The sequence below is a fragment of the Choloepus didactylus genome, chromosome 14 (genome assembly GCF_015220235.1).
Source record: "Choloepus didactylus isolate mChoDid1 chromosome 14, mChoDid1.pri, whole genome shotgun sequence".
In the NCBI taxonomy this organism is placed as follows: domain Eukaryota; kingdom Metazoa; phylum Chordata; class Mammalia; order Pilosa; family Megalonychidae; genus Choloepus; species Choloepus didactylus.
The window spans coordinates 9,636,548-9,664,275 of record NC_051320.1 but is presented as its reverse complement, the minus strand read 5'-3'; the positions used below and the strand labels follow the sequence as shown (position 1 = coordinate 9,664,275).

Below are 27,728 nucleotides of genomic sequence, written 5' to 3'. Positions count from 1 at the left end.
AATGAAGGACTGCAAACTTTGCTTCCTAACAGAATTTGTTCTGTTTTGGTGCCTTTTAAAAAAATTATCTTTATGCAAACACAATCCCCAGTTGAGGTTACACCTGTAAACTTTTACTCATACCATATATTTCTAGATATACTAGTTTAAAAAAAGTATTATAAAATCTTTTTAAGTGTACCTTCTGCTCATCAAATTTTAACACTCAAGCCTCATGCCTTCGAGTTATTGTCTGTGCCTGATCATCTCCACAATTTCGAGATTCCTTTGCAATTTTTTCCCTTCCACTAGCAGAGTCATCCTAACCCAGAAGAGAACTTTTATCGAGCTAAAAGTTGGTGGTCGTAGCAGTTAACAGTTCATTCCAATCGGTCGAATCTTAGCTCTCTTCTCTCCTGGATGTTTTGTCTGCCTTACCCGGTCTGAGAATATTGGTGCTGCCCCACCTTGCAGAGTTACAGGAGACTCTTACCCGCGGTGATCCCGGCGTCCGGGGCGGGGTGGGGGGGGCGTGAGGGCTAGCAATCTTGCCTGGACTCTCCTCAGGGTGCCAACCAGGCCCCAGCCCTCGCGGGCGGCACCCTGTCACGAATCCTGGGGCAGTCCTGCGGTCCCTGGGCAGGCGAGAGGACACCCGGCCCAGGACAGCAGGCCCTTCCACGACAGACCGCGCGGGAGATCCGCTCTCTTCGTCCAAGGCTAGTCCAAAGTTCTGCGAGGTCGGCCTCGCCGGGGCCAGGTCGCTTCAGAAGTAAGGTAAAACTCACCTTGGCGTCGCCCGCCTCCGGACGGTGGCGGGCCAGCACAGCCACAGGCCGCGGGAGCCCGTCTCTGCGGGTTATTTCAGGACAGGTCAGCGAAGGCGGGCCGACAGCAGGAGCTGGCCCTCCCCCTTCCCAGGTTCCATGACTTCCGGTCCTGCGCAAACGGACACCGCCCGGCGCCACCGGCGCGCCGCGCCCTCCCCCGCCCGCCTCCGATCCCGGCATGCTCCGCGGAGGAAGGGCCCGAGTCGACAATAACAAACCCAGCGAACAGCGTCCTCGGCCCTGCGAGCCTCTGCGCTGTCCTGGTCCCCGTCACCCGGCCCCTCGGCTCTGACCGGCCGCGGCCCCCCGCCACCGGCCCCCGGCCCGGAGCCGAGGGGCCTAACCGTGTCCCTGCCGAGCCGACCCTCCCCGCCCCGAGCTCGGGGCCGGCGCCGGACGCGGCCGTTGTGTCGGTTGGCGGCGCCGAATGGGCGGTTGGTAGCCGCCGCCGAGGACGAGGCGGCGGCAGAAGATGGTGTCGGGGGCCTTCGGCTGTGCTGCTGCCACCGGCGGAGGAGGAGGCGTTGCCGGGTGAGTGCCGCCGCCTGTGTCCCCTGCCCCCGCAGGGCGTCCCCCGGCTGACCCCGAGCGGGTCCGATAAGTGTATGCGGCCCTGAGCCCTGCCCGACCTGGCAGGTGTGTGCGGTCCCGAGACCTGCCGGGCAGGTGTGTGTGTCCCCGAGCCCTGCCCGATCCGGCAGGTGTGTGCGGCCCGGAACCTGCCGCGGCACGTGTGTGCCGCCTGGAGTTCGGCCCGGCAGGTGTGTGCGGCCTCGGGTCCGCCCCGGCAGGTGTTCCTCCACCCTACCGGGCGGCGGGATCCCGCCTATGTGCGCAGTCTGTGTTCCTCGCCGGTCCCCACGGCGCCCGCTTAGCCGTGTGGTGTTTGCCCTCTGGAAACCGGTGCGTGGAGGTGGGCCCAAGTGAACCCGGGAGGAGGAACCTAGACCTGGTGTCTTTGTCCTGAACCCGGAGTGCGAGGATCGGTGTAAAGTTACTTCTAGGAATGACTCAGCCTCTGCCTGCCCCACTGATAGGTTTGGGATGGGGTGTGGATGTGGATGTCACAAGCTCCTTGGTAGAAACCAAATGCGTTGACCAACATGAGAAATGGCTTCTGAGTGGAGTATCCTCGGATAGTTTCTTCCACCGCCGGGTGGATGTGCTATGTTTGTTGTTAAGGTTTCGTAATCCTGTTCTTAACGTCATGACTGCTTAAAGCATGGTGTAGACACAGGTCCCAAGGAGGGCTCATGTACTTCGTATTGATGAGAGGCGTGTTAGGAGATAGGAATGTGTTCACGTTTACTATACACAACAATGATTTGGGCCATTAAAATGTGCCTATCTTCCTAACCATATTATCGTGTTGTCTGTTGATAATTTCTGTGGCTTGTAAGATCTATGTGAAAGGTTGGACGGTTTGCAACTCCAGCAATTTAGGAGACTACTTTTAATTTGAATGGGCTTGAACCAGTGTTATAATCAAGATTCTTCATTGTGTTTCCTTAGATCATGCAAAGAGGGTCCTCCCAACACTTGTAAGATATTATTGTGGGAAGCCAAGGGAGATGGCTGTTATTTTATTTTTTTAAATTTATCTATAAGTGGATCATTGCTAGAGATTTGGAAGTATTTTTGCTTTTTTATTGAATGCTGTAGCAGAATATGAACATTTTCTCAGCATTTCTGCTATGTTTTTATTTTAGTGATTACAATTGTGTTTAAAACCTTGTGTTTTATATCAGGGATGCTTTAGGCATATAATGTTTATGTTGATAAATCAGTTGATCGGGAGTTGCAGACCACTTTTTAAAAAGTAATTTTATTTACAGACTGAGTATTTTATGGTAATTATTATTTATAGACTTAGTTCTTTATAAAGTGTTATTGAATGGCAGGGAAAGCAGTGAAGTCTTGCTGACAAACAAAAGGTCAGAAAGCTTGGCAGATCGACTTAGCAAATCATATTTATAAACTGCAAAAGAGCAAAGGACACAAGACTTTTGTTTTTGAAAAGTTGCAATTTTGAACCTAAAGTTTGATTATTTAAGGCTGATAAGAGCTTTTATTTGGTCTCTAATTTTTAGATTATCTTTAAATTTTTATTCATGCATTCAGCAAACATCTGAGCACCTCCTATATGCCTTACTTTGCACATGTAGGTAACTTATGAATGTTTTAAAAAAGAAGACTGGATAGTAAATTTCTCATCCAAGGAATGGTATTCTCTAACGCCAACCACTTTTTTTTTTTTTTTGTAGCAAAGAATATTCTGTCTCAGAAAAAAAATGAACATCTAGCAGTACCTTTCTGCAGACATTCATATCCATTCAGTTACTATTTACTTACCATAGATAAGATTATTGGAGCAATTACCATGAGGAATTTAAGAATGTATAATTGCTGTTGCCTTTAAAGAAAGAAAATAGGAGTTCAGTATAAAAAGAATTATAATATGGGCATCATTTGAAATTGGTAGAAAGGAATGACAAATATCCTACCTACCTCAAAGGATTTTGACAGGTTTTTATTTTGTGTCTACTATGTGCCAGGCACTAGTCTAGAAGTGCTGGTGATTAGGTAGTGAACAAAACAAATCCCTGTCCTCATTCAAGATAAAATATCCAGTGTGTTAGAGAGTGATACCTGCTAAGGAGGAAAAATAAAGCAAGGAAGGAGGTTATGAAGTTATCAAGATAGGGTGGTTGAAATTTTAAATAAAGTGGCCACAGCAAAGACCTCACTGATTGGTAACTTTTCTGAGTAAAGTCCCAAGGGAAGTGAGAGAGCTAGCTATATGATTATCTGGGGAAAGAACATTCTTGGCAGAAGGAACAGTAAATGCAAAGGCTCTAAGATACAAGCGTACTTGGTTTGTAGAAGGAAAAATGAAGAGGTTAGTGGGAGTGGGGATGAGTGTGAATGAAGGGGAGAGGGGTGTTTCTAGATGACGTAGTACTCTGCAGGTTATAGTTAAGGAAACGATAATGTACTCTAACCCTGCAAGTGCAAAAGCACGGAGGTTTAGTTCCAGTAGAACCAGCAATGCTAGAAAGCAAGTGGGAGCCAAATTCATTCATTCACGAAATATCAGTTGAATCCCTGCAGTATAATAGTGAACAAGAGGGACTTTATATGTAAGCTTTGTATATAAGGTTATAAGAAATGATGAATGTTTTGAAGATTTTAAAGAAGATAAATGACAGGTACAGGTTGCTTTGAGATGGTGGAATAGCTGTAAGGCTAAAGAAACATTTTGGAGGGCTAGGTTGGAGAGTTTGTACTTACCTCTGTAGTTATTATGTACCTAATAAGCTTACTTTTATCTGTAAAGTGGACCCCGATGTCCAGGGCCCTGAGAAGGTGGTGTTTCTTTCCTTCCCTCTGTAAAGTTAAGGTTCTGTTTGGTTCCTTATTGCAAGTATAGTACTGGAGTGACTCCAAGCACCCTTTCTTTTGTTGATTAGTTTGCTTCTGCTTTTACAGAGTGCCCTGAGGATTATGGAATAACATTTTCTCCCACCATGATTTTACTCTTTTGAATTCTCACATTCTATTGGCTCATAGTACCATTTCCATTTTTTTGTTACTGGTTTGTAACTATCCACATTGTTTTTCCTTCATATTCCTCATGTAATAATTGGTCAGTAACTGTCCAGAATATCTCAGTTAAAATATTAATCAAATCAATACCATTCTGTTAATATGTCCATGGCCATTGTAGCAGTTACGCTGTAAATGCCAAATGCCATATTTATGTGTGCTTCTTTGGTATTGCTGTATATTTATACGAATAGTTTGAGTTTAATAGAATGATATTAATGTAACATTTTCTATAAAGGTAATTTTGGTTTCATTTTTGTTCTTACTATCCATTGTAAGGTAAAACATACAACTAGAAAATTTTTGCCGTAGATATAATTATATAGCTATTGAAGATTCATATTTAAAGGAAATGTTACTGCTTAATATTGGTATCCCTGAAAAATTGTACCATGCACAGCCCTAGATGTCATATCTCAGCTGGTAACAATAACACATGACATGGATGTGGCTCCCATCGTCGGTACACTTTGGATGCAAGAGCTATTTTTTAATAAATTCATTTTAATGGGTCTTTTGAGTTTCTGTTAAGCAGAGGCCATCAAATAACACAGCATATATGAAATAGTTTAAAATGAAAAGGATGCTATAATATTTATAAAGTGAATTTGGTTTTTATGAATGAGGCTAATTATTCAAAATGATCTCTATTGCAAGCTAGGGACTATAGTTAACAGTAATATTTTAATATTCTTTCATCAACAGTAACAATGTATCGCACCAATACTGTGGGTCAGTAATGGGAGGGGGAATGGGAAGGGGGATAAGGGGTATGGGAGGATTTGGGTTTTCTTTTTCTTTTTATTACTTTTCTGGAGTAATGAAAATGTTCTATAATTGATCATAGGGATATAAGCACAACTATGTGATATTATTGTGAGCCAGCAATTATATGCTTTGGATGGTTTGTATGAATATATCTCAACAAAACTGCATTAAAAAATAATAACAATCTAGAGTTGGCGTAATGATACTCTGGCATGGGAAAGCCTTTTTTTCAGAGTATTAATTTGCTAATATTTCCAAATATGTGGATTTTTAAAAATAATTTTTATGAATGGTAGGGCACCAAAATGTGTAAAAACATTTATAAGTACTGATATAGAAAGATATCTATTATTCAGTTCTAACAAATTGCGTAGTAGGATGCAAGATATGTCATTTTTATGAAACCATATTTTCTGTGCACACACATGTGTATATTTCTTATATGCATAGGAAAAAAAAACTGAAGGATATACCTGTAACAGTTATTCATCTTTGTTTTAAAAATATTCCTGTTCTGATATCTTTGCTGCCCTTTTTGTTTGTTTATTTTTTGAAGGTGGGTACAATTTCAAATTTACTGATCATAAAATGTAGCATTGAAGATGACATGAAAAATGTTAAAAAATTCTTCATGAAAATGCACTTCATATCACATTAGGAACAGATTTGAGTTGAGTCTTTTTGCGCTCACTTTCTAATTAGTCTTTTGGCTCTGTCATTCCATGAAGTTGCTTGTGTCTAGTTGTAGAAAAGGGCATGCATTTAGGAGACCCTGAACCTTCTGGAAAACTTCTCTTAGAAGGAACCCTTAGGAAACGGTGCTGACCTCCTCTTTTCTTTTATTCTCTCCTTTTACTCTCGGCAGAGGACGAGTAGAATCAGATGGTAATAGATTTGATTTGAGAGACAGATGCCCATTTTTCAGTCCCTGGGCAACCTAGACACTCCATTTGTTGGTGAAGATTATTTTCTTTGATGTAGCTGCTAGTGACCCTTCAGGCAGACAGAAATTGCCAATAACTGAAATTTGCAAAACTGCAAATCCAGGCAAAATCATTCCCAATCCTTGCCTTTTCTCTAGGAAGCTTTTTGTCTACCTTATCTAGGGTCATCCAAATCTCTTCTCATGTGTTCTGCTAGGGTTGAAAACAGCTTGAGAGTATTTGTATTCCCAGCATGTAGCACAATGCCTGGCATATATCGGGAGCTCAGGAAATGTTGGATGAACAATGGATGAATGTGTTCAATTTGGAGTTCGTATAACACATAAGAATAACCTCCAGAATGACCGTTCACTCCATTTGAAATCTCTCAGCCACTGAAACTTTATTTTGTTTCATTTCTCTTCCCCTTTTTTTTTGGTCAAGAAGGCTTTCTCAGTCCCACAGTGGGTCCAGACCCATCCCCGGGGGTCATGTCCCATGTTGCCAGGGAGATTTACACCCTTTTTGACTTTTTTAATGCTTTTGTGTACATACTCAATCCCTCTGCATTACTTAATATAAAGGTAAAATCCACAAACAGAATGTATGGTATATTCTGTAACTTGTTTTTCTTACTGAATACTACATATAGCATCAGTAAATGACATTTAAAAACATCCTAATGATGTCATATTATATGGTTGTACCATACTTTATTTAACCAACTATCCTATTGATAATTTTCTTATTTTTCATGTTTAAAAGTAATGGTGTAATGAAAATCATTGGATATGTATCTTTGTACACTTGTCTGATTGATATTGGCTTTCAATTCATGACTAGTAGTAGAATTGCTGGTTTGCACATTTCAAATTTGGTACATTTGCCAGATTAAATTTCCTTAAAGGTTATGCTAATTTATATTCTTGTAAAAAAATGCGCCAGTGTGCTCACTGCTGTCTTGTCAGCACCTGGTACTCATTTTAATCATTAGTAATCTGAAGGGTAAAAAAATTCTTTCTGATTAACCTTTTAGTTTGCATTTCTTAGTGACTGTGTATCTTTTGGCAGAGTTTATTTTTCTGCATGGTTTGTCATAATATCATTGTTTGAATTATTCATCTTTTCCTGTTTTGAAGTTCTACCATTATTGTGTATTTGCTGATATGTTTGATTCTTTTCTGTTTCATACATATATCTATAATAATATACGAGAATCTCATTTTTAAGTACTTTGGCTTTAAAATATGTTTTGACAATTAGAACAAATATTCTCTCCTACCAGTATCTCAATATATATGTATTAAGTCCATAATAGTTATTGTCTTAATGGATAGAAACTAAGGGCAGCAGTCTTTGGGCAGAGAGCTGCATAATAATTTTGAGAAAACTTTGTGTCAGTTGTTAAGCTACTAACCCATTGCTTTTAATTTAGAGGTTTGTGTTAACTTGCATAAATAACTTGTGTACTATTAAATATGGTTTTGTTTCATAAAAATTAAGACAAGTTTATATAAAATGAGCATCATGCCAAATTTTAAAAATCTTTACTATTTGGGTAAAAGTAAAATTGTGCTAATATGCTAGGCTGATGTTTATGTGAGGCATTATGTAAAGGTGATTTCTAATACCTTCAGCAGCAGTTGACCTTTATGCTGTTACCTTACATGTAATAACTTTAGTTTTAGAGTATCTAGATTCTCAGCCCACTTATATGAAATTTAATAGATTTTCCAGCTCTTAAGGGAAAATGTACATAATGAGCCACCCCAAAGTTGCAAGTTCAGGAAAGGACTAGCTCTTTTTAATGATTGTTTTCTTAAAGGAAGTCAGGGATTTACTAAATGTATCCTCTCAGTTTTGGTCTCAGTAATGTGGTCAATGAAGATAAATTACCTGTTCCAGATTGTAAGTCAGTTCTATGTATCTTCTTTTGGTTTTCTGAGATGTCACTTCCCTTTTGTGAATTCTTGTCCATTCCTTCTCACGCTGTTATAACTTTGGCATACCTCTCTTTTTATTATTAATTATACTGTAATGATCATTTTATATGAATCTTTTTTTTTTAATTCAGTTTTATTGAAATATATTCACAAACCATACAGTCATCCATGGTATACAATCAACTGTTCACAGTATGATCATATAGTTATGCGTTCATCACCACAATCTATTTCTGAACATTTTCCTTACATCAGAAAGAATCAGAATAAGAATAAAAAATAAAAGTGAAAAGAGAATACCCAAACCATCCCCCCATCCCATCCTATTTGTCATTTAGTTTTTACTCCCATTTTTCTACTGATTTTTTTTCAATTTTTTAACTTTGTTTATCAAAAAATTAAAAACAAACAGGCAAACAACAGCCAAAAAAACCCCACAATATTTCAAACAAAGCAATGGATTAAGGAAAACAAATAACCTAAAATAATTACTTTGCTTCCAATATGTTCCTACCATACCCCAAGAAAATTAATAAACCATGTCCAAACAGAGGAGTAAGAAAAACAAATAATCTAAAATAACTACATTGCTTCCAACATGTTCCTACCATACCCCAAGAAAATTAACAACCCCTAAGAAAACAAAGGAATAAGAGAAAAAAAAACCTAAAATAACTCTATTGCTTCCAACATGATCTTACTATATCCAAGAAAGTTTACAAACCATAATCATTCCTGAGCATTCCCATAACATTGAGATTACCCTCCATAGTTTATCTGTTTTTATTAGATTATCATTCCCCCTCCACTAATTGGTATCTCTAGGTCCCCTACATTCTACAGTATAAAACATTGTACATTTTTCACAGAATTCACATTAGTGGTAGCATACAATATCTCTCTTTTTGTGCCTGGCTTATTTTGCTCAGCATTATGTCTTTTTTTTTTTTTTTTTTTTAAATCTTCATTTTATTGAGATATATTCATATACCACACAGTCATACAAAACAAATCGTACTTTCGATTGTTCACAGTACCATTACATAGTTGTACATTCATCACCCAAATCAATCCCTGACACCTTCATTAGCACACACACAAAAATAACAAGAATAATAATTAGAGTGAAAAAGAGCAATTGAAGTAAAAAAGAACACTGGGTACCTTTGTCTGTTTGTTTCCTTCCCCTATTTTTCTACTCATCCATCCATAAACTAGACAAAGTGGAGTGTGGTCCTTATGGCTTTCCCAATCCCCTTGTCACCCCTCATAAGCTACATTTTTATACAACTGTCTTCGAGATTCATGGGTTCTGAGTTGTAGTTTGATAGTTTCAGGTATCCACCACCAGCTACCCCAATTCTTTAGAACATAAAAAGGGTTGTCTAAAGTCTGCGTAAGAGTGCCCACCAGAGTGACCTCTCGGCTCCTTTTGGATTCTCTCTGCCACTGAAGCTTATTTCATTTCCTTTCACATCCCCCTTTTGGTCAAGAAGATGTTCTCCGTCCCATGATGCCAGGTCTACATTCCTCCCCGGGAGTCATATTCCACGTTGCCAGGGAGATTCACTCCCCTGGGTGTCTGATCCCACGTAGGGGGGAGGGCAGTGATTTCACCTTTCAAGTTGGCTTAGCTAGAGAGACAGGGCCACATCTGAGCAACAAAGAGGCATTCGGGAGGAGGCTCTTAGGCACAACCATAGGGAGGCCTAGCCTCTCCTTTGCAGCAACCATCTTCCCAAGGGTAAAACCTGTGGTAGAGGGCTCAACCCATCAAACCACCAGTCCCCTATGTCTGTGGTCATGTTAGCAACCATGGAGGTGGGGTAGGCGAATACCCCTGCATTCTCCACAGGCTCCTCAAGGGGGCACTGCATCTTTTTTTTTACCTTGTTTCTTTTTTTTTTTTTTTTTAACTTTCCCTTCTTTTTTAAATCAACTGTATGAAAAAAAAGTTAAAAAGAAAACAAACATACAATAAAAGAACATTTTAAAGAGACCATAACAAGGGAGTAAGGAAAAGACAACTAACCTAAGATAACTGCTTAACTTCCAACATGTTCCTACTTTACCCCAAGAAAGTTACCTAATATAGCAACATTTCTGTGAACTTGCTCCTACTATATCCATCAGAAATTAACAGACCATAGTCATTCCTGGGCATCCCCAGAACGTTAAATAGCTTATCTGTTCTTCTTGGATTATTGTTCCCCCTTCCTTAATTGCTCTCTATTGCTAGTTCCCCTACATTCTACATTATAAGCCATTTGTTTTATATTTTTCAAAGTTCACATTAGTGGTAGCATATAATATTTCTCTTTTTGTGCCTGGCTTATTTTGCTTAGCATTATGTCTTCAAGGTTCATCCTTGTTGCCATATGTTTCACGAGATCGTTCCTTCTTACTGCCGCGTAGTATTCCATCGTGTGTATATACCACATTTTATTTATCCACTCATCTGTTGAAGGACATTTGGGTTGTTTCCATCTTTTGGCAATTGTGAATAATGCTGCTATGAACATTGGCGTGCAGATATCTGTTCGTGTCACTGCTTTCCGATCTTCCGGGTATATACCAAGAAGTGCAATCGCTGGGTCGAATGGTAACTCTATATCTAGTTTTCTAAGGAACTGCCAGACTGACTTCCAGAGTGGCTGAACCATTATACAGTCCCACCAACAGTGAATAAGAGTTCCAATTTCTCCACATCCCCTCCAGCATTTGTAGTTTCCTGTTTGTTTACTGGCAGCCATTCTAACCGGTGTTAGATGGTATCTCATTGTGGTTTTAATTTGCATCTCTCTAATAGCTAGTGAAGCTGAACATTTTTTCATGTGTTTCTTGGCCATTTGTATTTCCTCTTCAGAGAACTGTCTTTTCATATCTTTTGCCCATTTTATAATTGGGCCGACTGTACTATTGTCATTGAGTTGTAGGATTTCTTTATATATGCAAGATATCAGTCTTTTGTCAGATACATGGTTTCCAAAAATTTTTTCCCATTGAGTTGGCTGCCTCTTTACCTTTTTGAGAAATTCCTTTGAGGTGCAGAAACTTCTAAGCTTGAGGAGTTCCCATTTATCTATTTTTTCTTTTGTTGCTTGTGCTTTGGGTGTAAAGTCTAGGAAGTGGCCGCCTAATACAAGGTCTTGAAGATGTTTTCCTACATTATCTTCTAGGAGTTTCATGGTACTTTCTTTTATATTGAGATCTTTGGTCCATTTTGAGTTAATTTTTGTGTAGGGGGTGAGGTAGGGGTCCTCTTTCATTCTTTTGGATATGGATATCCAACTCTCCCAGCCCCATTTGTTGAAAAGACCATTATGACTCAGTTCAGTGACTTTGGGGGCCTTATCAAAGATCAGTCGGCCATAGATCTGAGGGTCTATCTCCGAATTCTCAATTCGATTCCATTGATCTATATGTCTATCTTTGTGCCAGTACCATGCTGTTTTGGTAACTGTGGCTTTATAATGAGCTTCAAAGTCAGGGACTGTAAGTCCTCCCACTTCATTTTTCTTTTTTAGAGTGTCTTTAGCAATTCGAGGCATCTTCCCTTTCCAAATAAATTTGATAACTAGCTTTTCCAAGTCTGCAAAGTAGGTTGTTGGAATTTTGATTGGGATTGCATTGAATCTGTAGATGAGTTTGGGTAGAATTGACATCTTAATGACATTTAGCCTTCCTATCCATGAACATGGAATATTTTTTCCATCTTTTAAGGTCCCCTTCTATTTCTTTTAGTAGAGTTATGTAGTTTTCTTTGTATAGGTCTTTTACATCTTTGGTTAAGTTTATTCCTAGGTACTTGATTTTTTTAGTTGCTATTGAAAATGGTATCTTTTTCTTGAGTGTCTCTTCAGTTTGTTCATTTCTAGCATATAGAAACATTACTGACTTATGTGCATTAACCTTGTATCCCGCTACTTTGCTAAATTTGTTTATTAGCTCTAGTAGCTGTATCGTCGATTTCTCAGGGTTTTCTAGATATAAGATCATATCATCTGCAAACAATGACAGTTTTACTTCTTCTTTTCCAATTTGGATGCCTTTTATTTCTTTGTCTTGCCGTATTGCCCTGGCTAGCACTTCCAGCACAATGTTGAATAACAGTGGTGACAGCGGGCATCCTTGTCTTGTTCCTGATCTTAGAGGGAAGGCTTTCAGTCTCTCTCCATTGAGTACTATGCTGGCTGTGGGTTTTTCATATATGCTCTTTATCATGTTGAGGAAGTTTCCTTCAATTCCTACCTTTTGAAGTGTTTTTATCAAAAAGGGATGTTGGATTTTGTCAAATGCTTTTTCAGCATCAATTGAGATGATCAATTGATTTTTCCCTTTTGACTTGTTAATGTGTTGTAATACATTGATTGATTTTCTTATGTTGAACCATCCTTGCATGCCTGGAATAAACCCCACTTGGTCATGGTTTATGATTTTTTTAATGTGTCTTTGGATTCGATTTGCAAGTATTTTGTTGAGGATTTATGCATCTATATTCATTAGGGAGATTGGCCGGTAGTTTTCCTTTTTTGTAACATCTTTGCCTGGTTTTGGTATTAGATTGATGTTAGCTTCATAAAATGAGTTAGGTAGTGTTCCATTTTCTTCAATGTTTTGAAAGAGTTTGAGTAAGATTGGTGTCAGTTCTTTCTGGAAAGTTTGGTAGAATTCCCCTGTGAAGCCATCTGGCCCTGGGCATTTATTTGTGGGAAGATTTTTGATGACTGATTGGATCTCTTTGCTTGTGATGGGTTGGTTGAGGTCTTCTATTTCTTCTCTGGTCAGTCTAGGTTGTTCATATGTTTCCAGGAAATTGTCCATTTCCTCTACATTATCCAGTTTGTTGCCATACAGTTGTTCATAGTATCTTCTTATAATTTTTTTAATTTCTTCAGGATCTGCAGTTATGTCACCTTTTTCATTCATTATTTTGTTTATATGGGTCTTCTCTCTTTTTGATTTTGTCAGTCTAGCTAGGGGCTTGTCAATCTTGTTGATCTTTTCAAAGAACCAACTTTTGGTGATATTTATCCTCTCTATTGTTTTTTTGTTCTCTATGTCATTTATTTCTGCTTTAATCCTTGTTATTTCTTTTCTTGTACTTGGTTTAGGATTGGTTTGCTGTTCATTTTCTAGCTTCTTCAGTTGATCCATTAGTTCTTTGATTTTGGCTCTTTCTTCCTTTTTAATATATGCGTTTAGTGCTATAAATTTTCCCCTTAGCACTGCTTTTTTTGTATCCCATAGGTTTTGGTATGTTGTGTTCTCATTTTCATTGGTCTCTATATATTTAGCAATTTCTCTTGCTATTTCTTCTTTAACCCACTGATTGTTTAGGAGTGTGTTGTTTAACCTCCAGGTATTTGTGAATTTTCTAAGTCTCTGATGGTTATTGACTTCTAATTGTATTCCATTGTGGTCAGAGAATGTGCTTTGAATAATTTCAATCTTTTTAAATTTATTGAGGCTTGTTTTATGTCCCAGCATATGATCTATTCTGGAGAAAGTTCCATGAGCACTAGAAAAGTATGTGTATCCTGGTGATTTGGGATGTAATGTCCTGTATATGTCTGTTAAATCTAATTCATTTATCAGATTGTTTAGGTTTTCAATTTCCTTATTGGTCTTCTGTCTGGTTGATCTATCTATAGGAGAGAGTGATGTGTTGAAGTCTCCCACAATTATTGTGGAAACATCAGTTGCTTCCTTTAGTTTTCCCAGTGTTTCTTTCATGTATTTTGTGGCACCTTGATTAGGTGCATAGACATTTACGATTGTTATTTCTTCTTGCTGAATTGCCCCTTTTATTAGTACGTAGTGGCCTTCTTTGTCTCTCAAAACATCCCTGCATTTGAAGTCTATTTTATCTGAGATCAATATTGCTACACCTGCTTTCTTTTGGCTGTAGCTTGCATGAAATATTTTTTTCCATCCTTTCACTTTCAGTTTCTTTGTGTCCCTGTGTCTAAGATGAGTCTCTTGTATGCAACATATTGATGGTTCATTTTTTTGGATGCATTCTGCGAATCTATATCTTTTAATTGGGGAGTTTAATCCATTTACATTCAACGTTATAACCGTGAAGGCATTTCTTGAATCAGCCATCTTATCCTTTGGTTTATGTTTGTCATATTTTTCCCCTCTGTCTATTAATATCCTTTATTGTACCCATACCGAATCTCTTTAGTACTGAACCTTTCTCCAAGTCTCTCTGTCCTTTCTTTGTTTCTCTGTCTGTAGGGCTCTCTTTAGTATGTCCAGTAGGGCAGGTCTCTTGTTAGCAAATTCTCTCAGCATTTGTTTGTCTGTGAAAAATTTAAGCTCTCCCTCAAATTTGAAGGAGAGCTTTGCTGGATAAAGTATTCTTGGCTGGAAATTTTTCTCACTCAGAATTTTAAATATATCATGCCACTGCCTTCTCACCTCCATGGTGGCTGCTGAGTAGTCACTACTTAGTCTTATGCTGTTTCCTTTGTATGTGGTGAATTGCTTTTCTCTTGCTGCTTTCAGAACTTTCTCCTTCTCTTCTGTGTTTGATAGTGTGATCAGTATATGTCTCGGAGTTGGTTTATTTGGATTTAATCTATTTGGAGTTCGCTGAGCATTTATGATTTGTGTATTTATGTTGTTTAGAAGATTTGGGAAGTTTTCCCCAACAATTTCTTTGAATACTCTTCCTAGACCTTTACCCTTTTCTTCCCCTTCTGGGACACCAATGAGTCTTATATTTGGACGTTTCATATTATCTATCATATCCCTGAGGTCCATTTCGATTTTTTCAATTTTTTTCCCCATTCTTTCTTTTATGCTTTCATTTTCCATTCTGTCATCTTTGAGGTCACTGATTCGTTGTTCAACTTCCTCTAGTCTTGTACTGTGAGTGTCCAGAATCTTTTTAATTTGGTCAACAGTTTCTTTAATTTCCATAAGATCATCCATTTTTTTATTTAGTCTTGCAATGTCTTCTTTATGCTCTTCTAGGGTCTTCTTGATTTCCTTTATCTCCTGTACTATGGTCTCATTGTTCATCTTTAGTTCTTTGAGTAGCTGCTCTAGGTGCTGTGTCTCTTCTGGTCTTTTGATTTGGGTGCTTGGGCTTGGGTTATCCATATCGTCTGGTTTTTTCATATGCTTTATAATTTTCTGTTGTTTTTGGCCTCGTGGCATTTGCTGAACTTGATAGGGTTCTTTTAGGATTTGTAGACCAATTGAAGTCCTTATCTCTAATTTATCAGATCTACAGCTTCGTGGAGTACACTTTCTCCAACTAACCAGCAGGTGGCGTCCACGAGCCACCTGTTCTCCACAAGCCAGTTCTCCCCTGCTTAGCCTTTTTGGTGAGTGGGGGAGTGAGTCTTGTGGGGTCCAGTTGGTGTACCAAGGTTGCGTGTGTAGTTGGTGTTGCCTGCCCTGTATATGGGGCGTGTTTCTGGGCAGTCAGGGAGGGGGGGGGTGGCTCTAACAATCAAATCTCCCTGGTGATCCTAGAGTTTTAAAGCTGCTGCAATAGTCTAATCCTTCAGTTCAGTCCTGCCACAGTTTGTCTCTGCCACTGACCCACAAGTCCTTGGTATTGGCGTATGGCTCCTGAGACTTGCAAGTGGGCCCCTCTTCCAGGCCGTGCACCCTGGGTCCTCTGTTGAGGGATGACTGTGCTATGTCACAGGTGAGTGCCGTCCCCCCAGGGCAGTTCTGGGCTGCTGGGCTGTGTAGGGAGGCTCCCAGTGTGCTGAAATGATGGCTGAATGGGGCTTTGTTAATTCACACTGCTCTACCTTTCCAACTCTGGGACAGTCAGCTGAGGTTGCAGGGAAGGCTAATGTCCACGCCTAGTTTTGTGGTGTGTGCCTGTTATTTGAAGCACTTACGTCACACTGGGTTGTCTGGGGCAGTTCTGGGCTATGGGGCTGGCGATGGGCAGGAGTGTTTCCTGTCCACCAGGATGGTGGCTGTGGGCGGACACCCCCCTTTTCTTGGGAAGTTGTGGTGTTTAGTGAATTTTCTCAGCCACTGGATTATTGCGTTTTGTCTCAGAGCTCTCCTAGTTCTGCTCTTGACTTGATCTGCCCAAATAGCAAGTCTTTGAAGCTTTCTGTATTGGGCTTCTTAGAGTAATTGTTTTAGAAAAAGAAAAAAGGATTAAAAAAAAAAAAAAAAAAACGGGCCCTCCTCAGAGATCTAATGGGTTATTGAAATGCTAAGAGACAAAGCAACCAGGGCCATTAAGGAAAGGTCCACAGGGCAGAGAGATCAGCTTTTCTTGGGGATTTGCATATGCGCCTCAGGGCCCTTCCCCTTTCTATGTTCACCAGAACTCCAAAAATCCTCCGCTTTTATTTTGGAGTTTTTCGTGTTGTTTTTTTTCTATGCCTGTCTCCTCTCTGCTGGGCTGGCTGCTCTCAGATTCTCTGGTGTCTGGTCTCAGTCTATCTATGGTTGGAGTTTGAATCAGTAGAATGAGTTTCCGATAAGGGCAGCCACTGCAGTTCTCCCTTCTCCTTCCCGGAGCTGACAGCCCCTCCTCCCCCGGGACTGAGCCTGGCAGGGAGGGGCGTGGGTCCCCTGGCCGCAAAAACTTACAGATTTCGCTGATCTCAGCAGTTCCACGTTTTCATGAGTGTTGTATGAAGTATGCCCAAAGTCAGATTGCTCTGTGGTGTCCAGTCCACGCAGTTCCTGGCTTTCTACCTACTTTCCTGGAGGAGTAACTAAAACATACAGCTCACCAGTCTGCCATCTTGCCTAGGTACCTGAATCCTTTTTTAATACACTGAGCTACTTGAAGGCAGGTAGCACATATTTTTTATTTTATTTTTTATCTTCCTTGACTGGCACATGAAACTTTTGTTTTATTTATTTTTAATATTTATTAAATGACTGTAGTACTGGTTTAATGTATTATCTGACCACATGGCATTTTATGAAGGCTTGGTGCAATCACCTAGTGTGCCTTTTTCACTTTTCAGGTGAGAAAACTGAGATTCAAAGAAATTAGGTAAGTTGCTTCAAGGTCACTGATGTAATGGTGCAGAGTTAGAACATTTTATTTCTGACCAAGTATTTTCTACTTCAGGATGACTATATATGCTTGGTTACCAATACACTTTTTAATTATTTTAATAATTACAAAGCAGAAAATTCAGCTTTGTTGGATCATCAACAAACATGACAAACATAGGAATATGTAAAACTACCCATTCTTGTAAGTAGAGAGTCAGTCTTCCTCCTGAGCCATTTTGGTTTTGATTTCACAATTTTGGTTCTTATTCTAGTCCTCATCTTTGGCTTTGGCATTAAACTTATTGAGTTGTCCGTTATGTCTAGGTCTGTGATGCTTCAAAGAGAGGTATGTTTTGTGGCCCATCTCCTCTAGCCATTTACAGTACCATTAGAAGAATGTCAGGCATTAGGCATGTGGGAGAAAAAGTATAGCAAGGCATTTACTATTTGATTAATTGAAATATGAAGTATGAACTAAAAGTGATTAAAGAATAGACCATTAACAACTAGTAAACTAGAGAAGACTTTTTGATGTTTGTGACTTCGTTTTTACAAAATGGAGCCTACAGGATAATATGAGTAAAGGCACGAAGGAGCAGGCAAGGCTTATTCATGACGTAGCTGTGGAGCTTCATTGTATTGAGCAATAAAAAGGTAATAGTGGAGTGTCAGTCTGAGGAATTTAGATTTAATTGAGTAGATGTTACAAAGAGTTTAAAGTTTGGGGAGAAGTAAGTGGCATTAAAATAAATGACCTAAGATTGTTTAAAGATGGGGTCCTCCAAGAAGGATTTGAGAAGTCTGCAGTTAGATTATTGCCATAGCCCAGGTATGCAGTATTAAGAATTGGATAGAGAGGGGTACACAGACTTAGTGACTCCTCAGTGTGGGTACAGAGAGTACTTACGATACTCTGAGATCTTAAACCAAGTTGAGAGATAATCATAAAACCAAAGAAGTCAATAAGGGAGATAGTTTTGAGGAGGAGGATGTGTAAGGTAAGCCGCCATATTTATTTCCCACAACAGCCATATAAAGTGGGTATAATTAACATTCTATAATACAGATTAGGAAATGGAAATTTAGACAGATATGTACTTGTCAGGAAGTTTGTTTTTTTGTTTTTTTTTAACTAACTGCATTTTTTTTCCTTTGTTAAAGCCACATAGCTCATGAGTTGATTGAGAAGGTATAATTCAACAAAATATAATTACCATGACTTAGGGTACACAAAATTGGTCTTTACGTAGGTCTCATGACTTGTCTTTTAATAACAGAATTTAAAGCATTAACATGAATATATTTCATCCTGTTATCCATATAAAGCACTTTATTTTATAAACTATACTTTTGAGTTAAAATATAAATCAGGTTATTCTAATGCAAAACCTTTTATTTTGCTTACACAAAAATTCATATTCCCTTATGGTGCCCAGTCTGTGAAATTTGAGAAAAAAAATAGAAATATAAAAAAAATCTTTCCTGTGCCACACAAATTTATTTTGCTGTGAAGCTATGACATGATTACCTAAAATTTAAGTACTTCAAGAGAGAATTAAAAAAAGACTGGTGGTATAGGAGCTAAGATAAAGAAGAGAGAATTTTAGATTAAGCAGCTTTATGGGGAGGATTTGGGCAACGGAAAAATGGAGATCTAAAAGAGCAAAAGAGGGGCAACATCCTCTCTTTTTATTGACTGGGAAAGAGTGCCCATGAAAGAGTAATAGTACTCCTTTCCCATTTCTGCTTATTTCACATATCTGGCCCTTCAAAAATTATTATTTATATTTTGCTTCATTTTTACAGGTATACAGCCCTTCAAGACACAGACCTAATTTTGTCTGTTTCCCTAAATAATCAACTCAAGAGCGTTACACATAAGATTTACCTTATAGAATCTTTCTGATGTTAGCTAATCTTTTTAAAAAATGTTTTATTTTGAAATAATATCAAATTTATAGTGTGAAAGAAGGGGCACACACTCCGTCTTCAGTGTCCATGCAAGAGAAAGTTTTATTCTGCTCATTTCTACAGGTCTTTATAGCATACAAGGTAGTTTTCTACGTGACTCTTCTCAGGTATTTCCGGGGGGGGGGGGTACATTTTTTCTAAAGCCATGAGGTGTATTTACATATCTTTAGTCTTAAGGGACAGTTTCTTTGGGGGCTAGACGGGAAACAGTGAGGGCGGGAAACAGGAGCATGGAAGGAGCTCAGCAGGAGCTGAGAGATTATTCCCTCGTCTAAATTGCAGTCCACTTTCAGACATGCAAGGCTTTTGGCCTTTCCCTAGCTCCAGTGTCCGCCTTCAGACATCTGTAGCTTTGGGAAGGCCCCGCTCTATAGTTTGTTAAGCCAGGGGGCCTTCCGTGTCTCCACATCTCCCCCCTTTTTATTAAGATTGCAATTTGTTGTAGTGACATAAAGCTTATTCATAGGGATATCATGGGGGTTCCGGGAATGGGTGCCACGTCTTCTTAAGCTGGTCCATCCACACTGGAGTTCTGAAAGCAAAACACAAAACACAGCAATAGGTAAGAGCCATTTAGTTAGAAAGGGTAGAGAAAACATGTGACCCCAGGAGCTTGGGTCTAGCTATTGCAAATGTTTTTGTAGAGTTATACATATTATGCCAAATATTCTTAAAAAAACGTGCCCAAGCCGCCACAGTGTACACTGAGGCGGCCAGGAGTTAAGCTGGGGTTTCATGCAGTATTTTACATTATGAGATACACAGAGGGGCAGCACAAAGGAGACAAAGGATATATTACTATTTGCTAAAATCCAGTGGCTGCCATTAAGTAAAGAGCCGCTAGGTGGTACATTTATTCCACCCAGCCAAGTGGTTACATTGTTAGAAATAGGGAAGGGGGAATCCGCCCATGTAATGGGGCGGAATAAAGGAGAATCTAAAATGTGTGCCCAATACAGGTGGGCTGAAACACACTGAAGTGGAGAGAGTAATAAGATTGTAAAGATAGATGTTACTGCGCTCTGGCAAGGGCTGGTAGACACTGTTGCCAGGAATAATGTTTCTGGAGTTACAGGAGTGCCGGTTTTTCGAAGTACTGCTTCAGCCTTTTGAGTAGTTTTCTTCAGGGCTCCCCACGTCATCAACGGGGCCTGGTGAGTTTTCGGCAGTTTCATTGTTGGCGGAGCTGTCTCCTCCATCTTCAGGTTGCGGAGTTCGGGAGTCGGATTTGGCTTCATCCATGCCATGCCACGGTTTGATGTGTCTCGCTGGAATCCACTGGGGACCTGCCTAGGTGGAGACACAAGCATATCCCCACCCCCAGGTTAATAAGGGCACTGGTCCTTCCCAGTGTCCGGTTTGTGTATTTTTCCAGAGCACAGGAGGTTTCGCCATTTCTGTATTTTTTGTTTCACACGGCATGTGGAAATGGTGCTGTGCTGCTGTCAGTCCTTCATCTGAGAGATTTAAAAAATTAAGAACAAATAGGGCTTTAGTTGTTCTTGCAGAGGGATCCATATTCCCCCCTTTTTGTTTTAAAAGACATGTTTTTAGAGTGTGATGAGTGCGTTCAATGACAGCTTGTCCTGTAGGATTAAAGGGAATGCCAGTTATTTGTTGTATAGACCATTGAGAACAGAAAGTATGAAAGCGAGAGGAAGTGTAGGCAGGACCATTGTCAGTTTTAAGTTGATGCGGGTGTCCAAGGACGGCAAAAGCCTGTAATAGAAAGCGACAAACATGAGTTGTAGTTTCACCTGAGAGAGGGAGTGCAAAGAGAAATCGAGAGTGTGTGTCAATAACAACATGAAGAAAACGGAGACGACCATACAGGACGAAGTGGGTGACATCCGTCTGCCAAATGGCATTGGGCTGAAGGCCGCGGGGATTAGTGCCATAGATAGGTGGTGCTAAATTATGTAGTTGGCAGGAAGGGCAACTATGGGTGATATCTTTGGCTTGTTGAGCTGTTACATCAAACTGTTTTTCTAAACTGCACCAGTTCTGATGAAAGAATTGGTGAGACTCAACAGCGGGGTGCAGGAGTAATGATACAAGGAGATCAGCTTGTTGATTACCATATGTTAAAGATCCTGGTAGAGAAGTGTGAGAGCGAATATGCATGATAAAGAAGGGGTGATGGCGGGCTTGGATTAGCCTCACACGGGGCACCAATTGTGAAAGAAGGGGAGCACACTCCGTCTTCAGTGTCCATGCAAGAGAAAGTTTTTTCTACTCATTTCTACAGGTCTTTATAGCATACAAGGTAGTTTTCTACATGACTCTTCTCAGGTATTTCCTGGAGGGGTACATTTTTTCTAAAGCCATGAGGTGTATTTACGTATCTTTAGTCTTAAGGGACAATTTCTTTGGGGGCTAGATGGGAAGCAGTGGGGCGGGAGTCAGGAGCATGGAAGGAGCCCGCTAGGAGCTCAGAGATTATTCCCTCATCTAAATTGCAGTCCGCTTTCAGACATGCAAGGCTTTTGGCCTTTCCCTAGCTCCAGTGTCCGCCTTCAGACATCTGTAGCTTTGGGAAAGCCCTGCTCTATAGTTTGTTAAGCCAGGGGGCTTTCCGTGTCTCCACATTATAGTACAGTTGCAAAAATAAAATCCCATACAGAAAATTCCAACATACCCACACCGCCAGATACCCAGATCCACTAATTTTAACATTTTGCCACCTTTGCTGTGTCATTCTTTCTATTTTTCTGTTTATCTATCGATGTATCTACCTAATTATCTGTTTCCTGAATTTTTGAAAGCAAGTTGCACACATATTCCTTGAACATGTAATACTTCCTTGTATATGTCCTACAAATAAGGATATTCACTTGTATAATCACCTGATGTGCACTTATCAAGGTCAAGAAATTTAACTTTATATCAAGTTTATATTCTGTATTCCAACTTTTTTCTTATGTCTCAATAATTCTTATTGAGCATTTTCTCCTACATTCTTAGATCCCATCCATTATCATATATTGCATTTAATGTTCATTGTTTCTTTAATTTATCTTTCTTTTTTAAAATATATACAACACAAATCATCCTATCTCAACCCCTCCCAAGCATACCATTCAGTGGGATTAATCACATTCACAGTGTTGCAGTACCGTCACCACTGTCCATTACAGTAACTTTCCCTCCACTCCAAACAATATAAAACATTTATTTTACATTTTTCACAGAGTTCACATTAGTTGTTACCTGCAATCTCTCTCTTTTTGTATCTGGCTTATTTCACTCAACGTTATGTCTTCAATTTGTCATATGTTTCATAACCTTGTTCCTTCTCACTGCCGTGTAGTATTCCATCATGTGTATATGCCATATTTTGTTTATCCACTCATCTGTTGAAGGACATTTGGATTGTTTCCATCTCTAGGCGATTGTAAATAATGCCTCTGTGAACATTGGTGTACAGATATATGTTCGTGTCACTGCTTTCAGATCTTCCGGGTGTATACCGAGAAGTGAAATTGCTGGATTGAGGGTAGCTCAATATCTGGTTTTCTAAGGAACCGCCAGACTGTCCTTCAGAGTGGCTGTACCATTATACAGTCCCAAGCAATGAATAAGAGTTCCAATTTCTCCACATCCTCTCCAGCATTTGTAGCTTCCTATTTGTTTAATGGCAGACATTCTAATTGGTGTGCGATGATATTTCGTTGTGGTCTTAATTTGCATCTCCCTAATAGCTAGTGAAGATGAATATTTTTTAATGTGTTTTTTAGCCATTTGTATTTCCTCTTCAGAGAAATGTCTTTTCATATCTTTTGCCGGTTTTGTAATTGGGTTGTTTGCATTATTGACGTTGAGTTGTAGGATTTCTTTATATATGCAAGATACCAGTCTTTTATCAGATACATGGTTTCTAAATATTTTTTCCCATTGAGTTGGCTGCCTCTTCACCTTTTTAACAAATTCCTTTGAGGTACAGAAGCTTTTAATTTTGTGAAGTTCCCATTAATCTGTTTTTTCTTTTGTTGCTTGTGCTTTGGGTGTAAGGTCTAAGAAGCGACTTCCTAATACAAAGTCTTGAAGATGTTTCCCTACATTATCTTCTAGTTGTATAGTGCTGTCTCTTCTATTGAGGTCTTTGATCCACTTTGAGTTAATTTTTGTGTATTGTGTGAGGTAGGTGTCCTCTTTCATTCTTTTGGATATGGATATCCAGTTCTCCAAGCCCGATTTTTTGAAGAGACTGTTATGTCTCAGTTTAATGGGTGTTCCAGTTTGTAATGCTGCCTTTTCACAAGACACCAGAAATGGATCGGCTTTTATAAAGGGGGTTTATTTGGTTACAAAGTTACAGTCTTAAGGCTATAAAATGTCCAGGGTAAGTCATCAACAGTTCGGTACCTTTACTGGAGGATGGCCAGTGGTGTCTGGAAAACCTCTGCTAGCTGGGAAGGCACGTGGCTGGCATCTGCTCCAGAGTTCTGGTTTCAAAATGGCTTTCTCCCAGGACATTCCTCTCTAGGCTGCAGTTTGTCAGAAATGTCACTCTTAGTTGCTCTTGGGGCATTTTTCCTCTCTTAGTTTCTCTGGAGCAAAAGTCTGCTTTCAATGACTGTCTTCAAACTGTCTCTCATCTGCAGCAAGCATCTGGGCCGTGTGGCTCTTTGTAAAGTACTCCAGTGATCCAGTTAAGAACCACCCTGAATGGGTGAGGCCACACCTCCATGGAAATAATCCAATGAAAGGTCTTGCCTACAGTAGAGAGAGTCACATCTCCATGGAAACACTCAAAGAATTCCCATCTAATCAACACCAATACATATGCCCCCACAAGACTGCATCAAAGATAATGGCATTTTGGGGGACATAATACATCCAAACTGACACAGTGGGTTTAGGGGCCTTATCAAAAATTAGTCGACTGTATATATGGGGGTCTATTTCCGAATTCTCAGTTCGATTCCATTGATGAATATGTCTGTCTTTGTTCCAGTCATTCCAAACAGAAACTCTACTCCTTGTGCATTAACTCCCCCTTGCCCCTACTCCCACCCCTAGTAAACAGTACTCTACTTTGTGTCTCTATGAGTTTGCATATCGTCTGATATTTGATTGTGGTTACCATGGAACTTAAATTTAACTTACTGAGACTATAATAATCTTGTTTGCTTTGATATCAACCTAACAACTGCAATTACGTACATAAATTATGTTCCTGTACTCCTTCGCCCCCCCATGTAGTTTTCACAAATTGCATGTTTATCCATTACAAGTGCAAAATCATTGACTTATCCTTACATTTTCTGCATTTGCCTTTTAGAACCTGTAGGAAGTAAAAGATGCAGTTACAAATAAAAAATACTGATATTTATAGTTACCCATGTCATTATCTTTATTGGAGATCTCTGTTTTTTCATATGGCTCCGGTCAGTTGTCAGTATCCTTTCCTTTCAACCTGCAGAACTCTCTTTAGCATTTCCTACAGGGCCAGTCTAGTGGTGACAAAGTCCCTAAGCTTTTGTTTATCTGGGTATGACTTAATCATTCCCTCATTTGTGAAAGACATTTTTTCTGGATATAGAATTCTTGATTGGCAATTTTTGCTCTCAGCACTGAAGTCTTTCCATTGCCTTCCTGCTTCCATGGTTTTGATGAGAAATCAGCACTTAATCTTATTGAGGCTTCCTTGTATGTGACAGGTTGCTTCTCTCTTTCAGCTTTCAGAGTTCTCTATCTTTGGCATTCGACAGTTTGATGGCACACTTTGAGTCGATTTGGGTTTATCCTAGTTGAGTGTTTTGGATGTGTATGTTCTGTGTATGTTCATGTCTTTCATTAAATTTGGGAAGTTTTCAGCCATTATTTCTCTGAATATTCTTTCTGTCTCTTTCTCTTTTTCTTCTTCTTTGGGGACTCTGCCAACCTGTCTGTCTGTATGCTTGATGGTATTCCATGGGTTCCTCTGTTTCTTTTCTTCCTTCTTTCCTCTTTCTGTATCTCAGTCTGGATGATTTCAGTGGTCTTCAGGTTCCATGATTCTTTCTTCTGCCAGCTCCAATCTGATGTTGAACCCCTCTAGGGAATTTCTAATTCCTATTCCTGTGGTCTTCAGTTCTGTTTGGCTCCTTTTCATATTTTCCAGCTCTATTGATAGTCTCTTTGTGTTCATCTGTCATTTTCCTGAACTTTATTTCTTTGTCTGTGTTTTCCTTTAGCAGCTTGAGCATATGTAGGACCACTTTTTAAAAGTCTTTCCTAAGTCCAGGTCTGATCTTCCTCATTGATAGTTTCTGACTATCAATTAAATCTTCTCTTTGGCATGGACCATCAGTTCCTGTTTCCTTTATGTTTTGTACTCTTTTGTTGAAATGTGGATGTTTTGATATTTTACTGTGTTATTGCTGGAAGTTAGACTCTGGTTCTGAGGATATTTTGATATTTTATATGGATATGTTGATATTTTACTGTATTATTGCTGGAAGTTAGATTCTTAGGGTTCTGTTCCTTAAGCTTATATCCAGTTAATGTTATAACAGATCTTTCCTTGAATGGCAAAACATTTCCCAGTCTTTGCAGATTGACCTGATTGAGTTGCTATCCTTCAGAGCTTATCCCTATACGGTTAGTGTGGAGAATAGCTCGAGGCCAAAGTGTAGGGGGGCCTCCCAGATCCTTTCTGTATATGTCTTGTCTTGGGCATGTGTGTGTGACTCTAAGATTTCCCCACTTACATGGATTATGAATGTTCTCTCTTCTCTAGGAAACTTTCCTCTCAGTCCCAGGCACTGCACTGTATGTCCTATACTCAGCTACTTGACTTGACTTCTCTCCCACAGCATTCTGTAGGAAAACTCGGTGAATTGCCTTCTACACACAGGTCAAGTTACAGAAATTTTTATTTGAATCAGGATCCAAACAGTTCCACACATTGCATTAGGGTCTTATAGCTCTTTTAATCTATAAAAGTCTTCTTCCCTTTTCTTTTTGAAGCCATATTTTTTGTGAAGAAACTAGTTCATTGGTGGAAGAGCAAAGAAGAGACCCCTATTTGTTATCATAGTAGGTAGATTCTTCTCTGTAAGTTTCTTTAGCTGTGAAGCTTTCAGTGTACACATTCCCAGAGAATCCTACAAAGCCAGGATGACCAAGTAAAGAAGCAAATCCAGTGTCTGCTACATGCCGGGAATTACATTCTTACCTATGAACTCAGGAAATCTTTTTCTCCCAGTGCGTAGGTCTTGCCATTTCTTGTATGGGATGACTTTCAGGTTAAAAATGTTACTTTGTCACATTTCCACCCCTCAGTTAACTGTGGAAGTTTTTTTTTTGTATTGTATTTGGAAATGAAGAGTTAAAAATGGTTGAATAAAGGGGTAAAATGTGTGGACTAAAACAAGTGTTGGGATTTCTAAAGGAACAGTAAAATGCCAAATCTTAGAATGTGCTTATTACACGTGGTTATATTTAAGGGATCTTAATGTTTTAGTAGTACATTCATGTTCTTTTTTCCTCCTTGAGCCAGACATTGATTTTAACTCTGGTTGTACCATTTTCTTGCTATGCGACTTTGAGAAATAATTGAACTTCTTTGAGCCGCAGTTTGCTCCTCTGAATAATGAGGGTAATTGTAACCTTTTTCACCGTATGAATTGTAAGAATATCATGTACCTGGTATAGCCTTTAGTTCATGCTTTCAATCAGTGACAGCTATTGTTAATGGTAACAATATCATCTCTAAAAGAATAAAACATAGAAAAGTGGGAGTATGAATTTTGGGATTTACATTTTTACTTTTTTGAAAGTAGATATGGAATTTGTGTATTAGATGTGAAATTTTCACATCATCCACTAGGAAGAATGCTTTGTGAGAAGAGGCAATTTTTGTATTACTGTTTTCTGTTTTATTCCCCAGCTAAGAAATCACCAGTACATGTAAAAGTCTATGTGATATTAATTGAATGAATACTATAAATGACCTGGGTTTAAGACCCTCTTTCCTCATCTGCAAATGGTAATAGTAATAATATGGATTTATTACATGTTATGATAAATAAATGAGGTAATGCATATAAACTGTTAGCATAATGACTTGTATATAATAATATTAGCAAGTATTGCCCTTTAGTTTCTGTGATGTCTATTTAGGACATGTGGAATATAAATAAAAAGCATTTGTGGCCACAAAAGCTATGATCCCACCTTTAGAGACTACCAGCAGTGGTAGACCCAAGGGGCACTAATGCCCAATTACCTTCCTAGGTAGATTTTTCTCTCTGTTACTTTGTGGTGTCTGGTGGTAAAAGAGGCTGAAGAGAATTAAGATTCAGAAGGGAGCCTCTGGTTAAAGTTGCTGGTCTAGCACTATGAAAAATAGAAAATAGATGAAAACATGGGATGTTATATTAGGGATAGGTCAGGAGCTGCTTCTCAGAATGATCTTTTCATTAACATCATTTTGGAACTGTTAGAAATGAGCTAAATGAAGTGTGCCTATAAAATGGAGTCAAATTTAATGTAGGTTCTGGAGCAGGGGCAATCAAAAGCTATCCTTGAAAATAGTTTAAATTTTCCTTGACATGTGCTGACAAGCTAATTCTCAAATAAGTTCATTCACTTTTTTTGGTTTTATTGTTAATGAATTAAGTTTCTTAGGCTGAGCTGTTCTAGGTTGAACACCAGATGAAGAGATTGCTGTTTGTTTAGTGGTCTTCTCCAACAGCATCTTTACTCTGGAGGATACA

General features: G+C 39.3%; 1 protein-coding gene across 1 annotated transcript in view; it reads left to right on the top strand.

Moving 5' to 3' along the window:
• The first annotated feature begins 992 nt into the window (after positions 1-992).
• Positions 993-27,728, top strand: part of RB1CC1 (RB1 inducible coiled-coil 1) — an 88,977-nt gene continuing 62,241 nt past the window's right edge. Inside the window, exon 1 of the mRNA XM_037802431.1 lies at positions 993-1,340. The gene's annotated coding sequence lies outside the window, so the exon portion shown is untranslated. The remainder of the gene's footprint in view (positions 1,341-27,728) is intronic.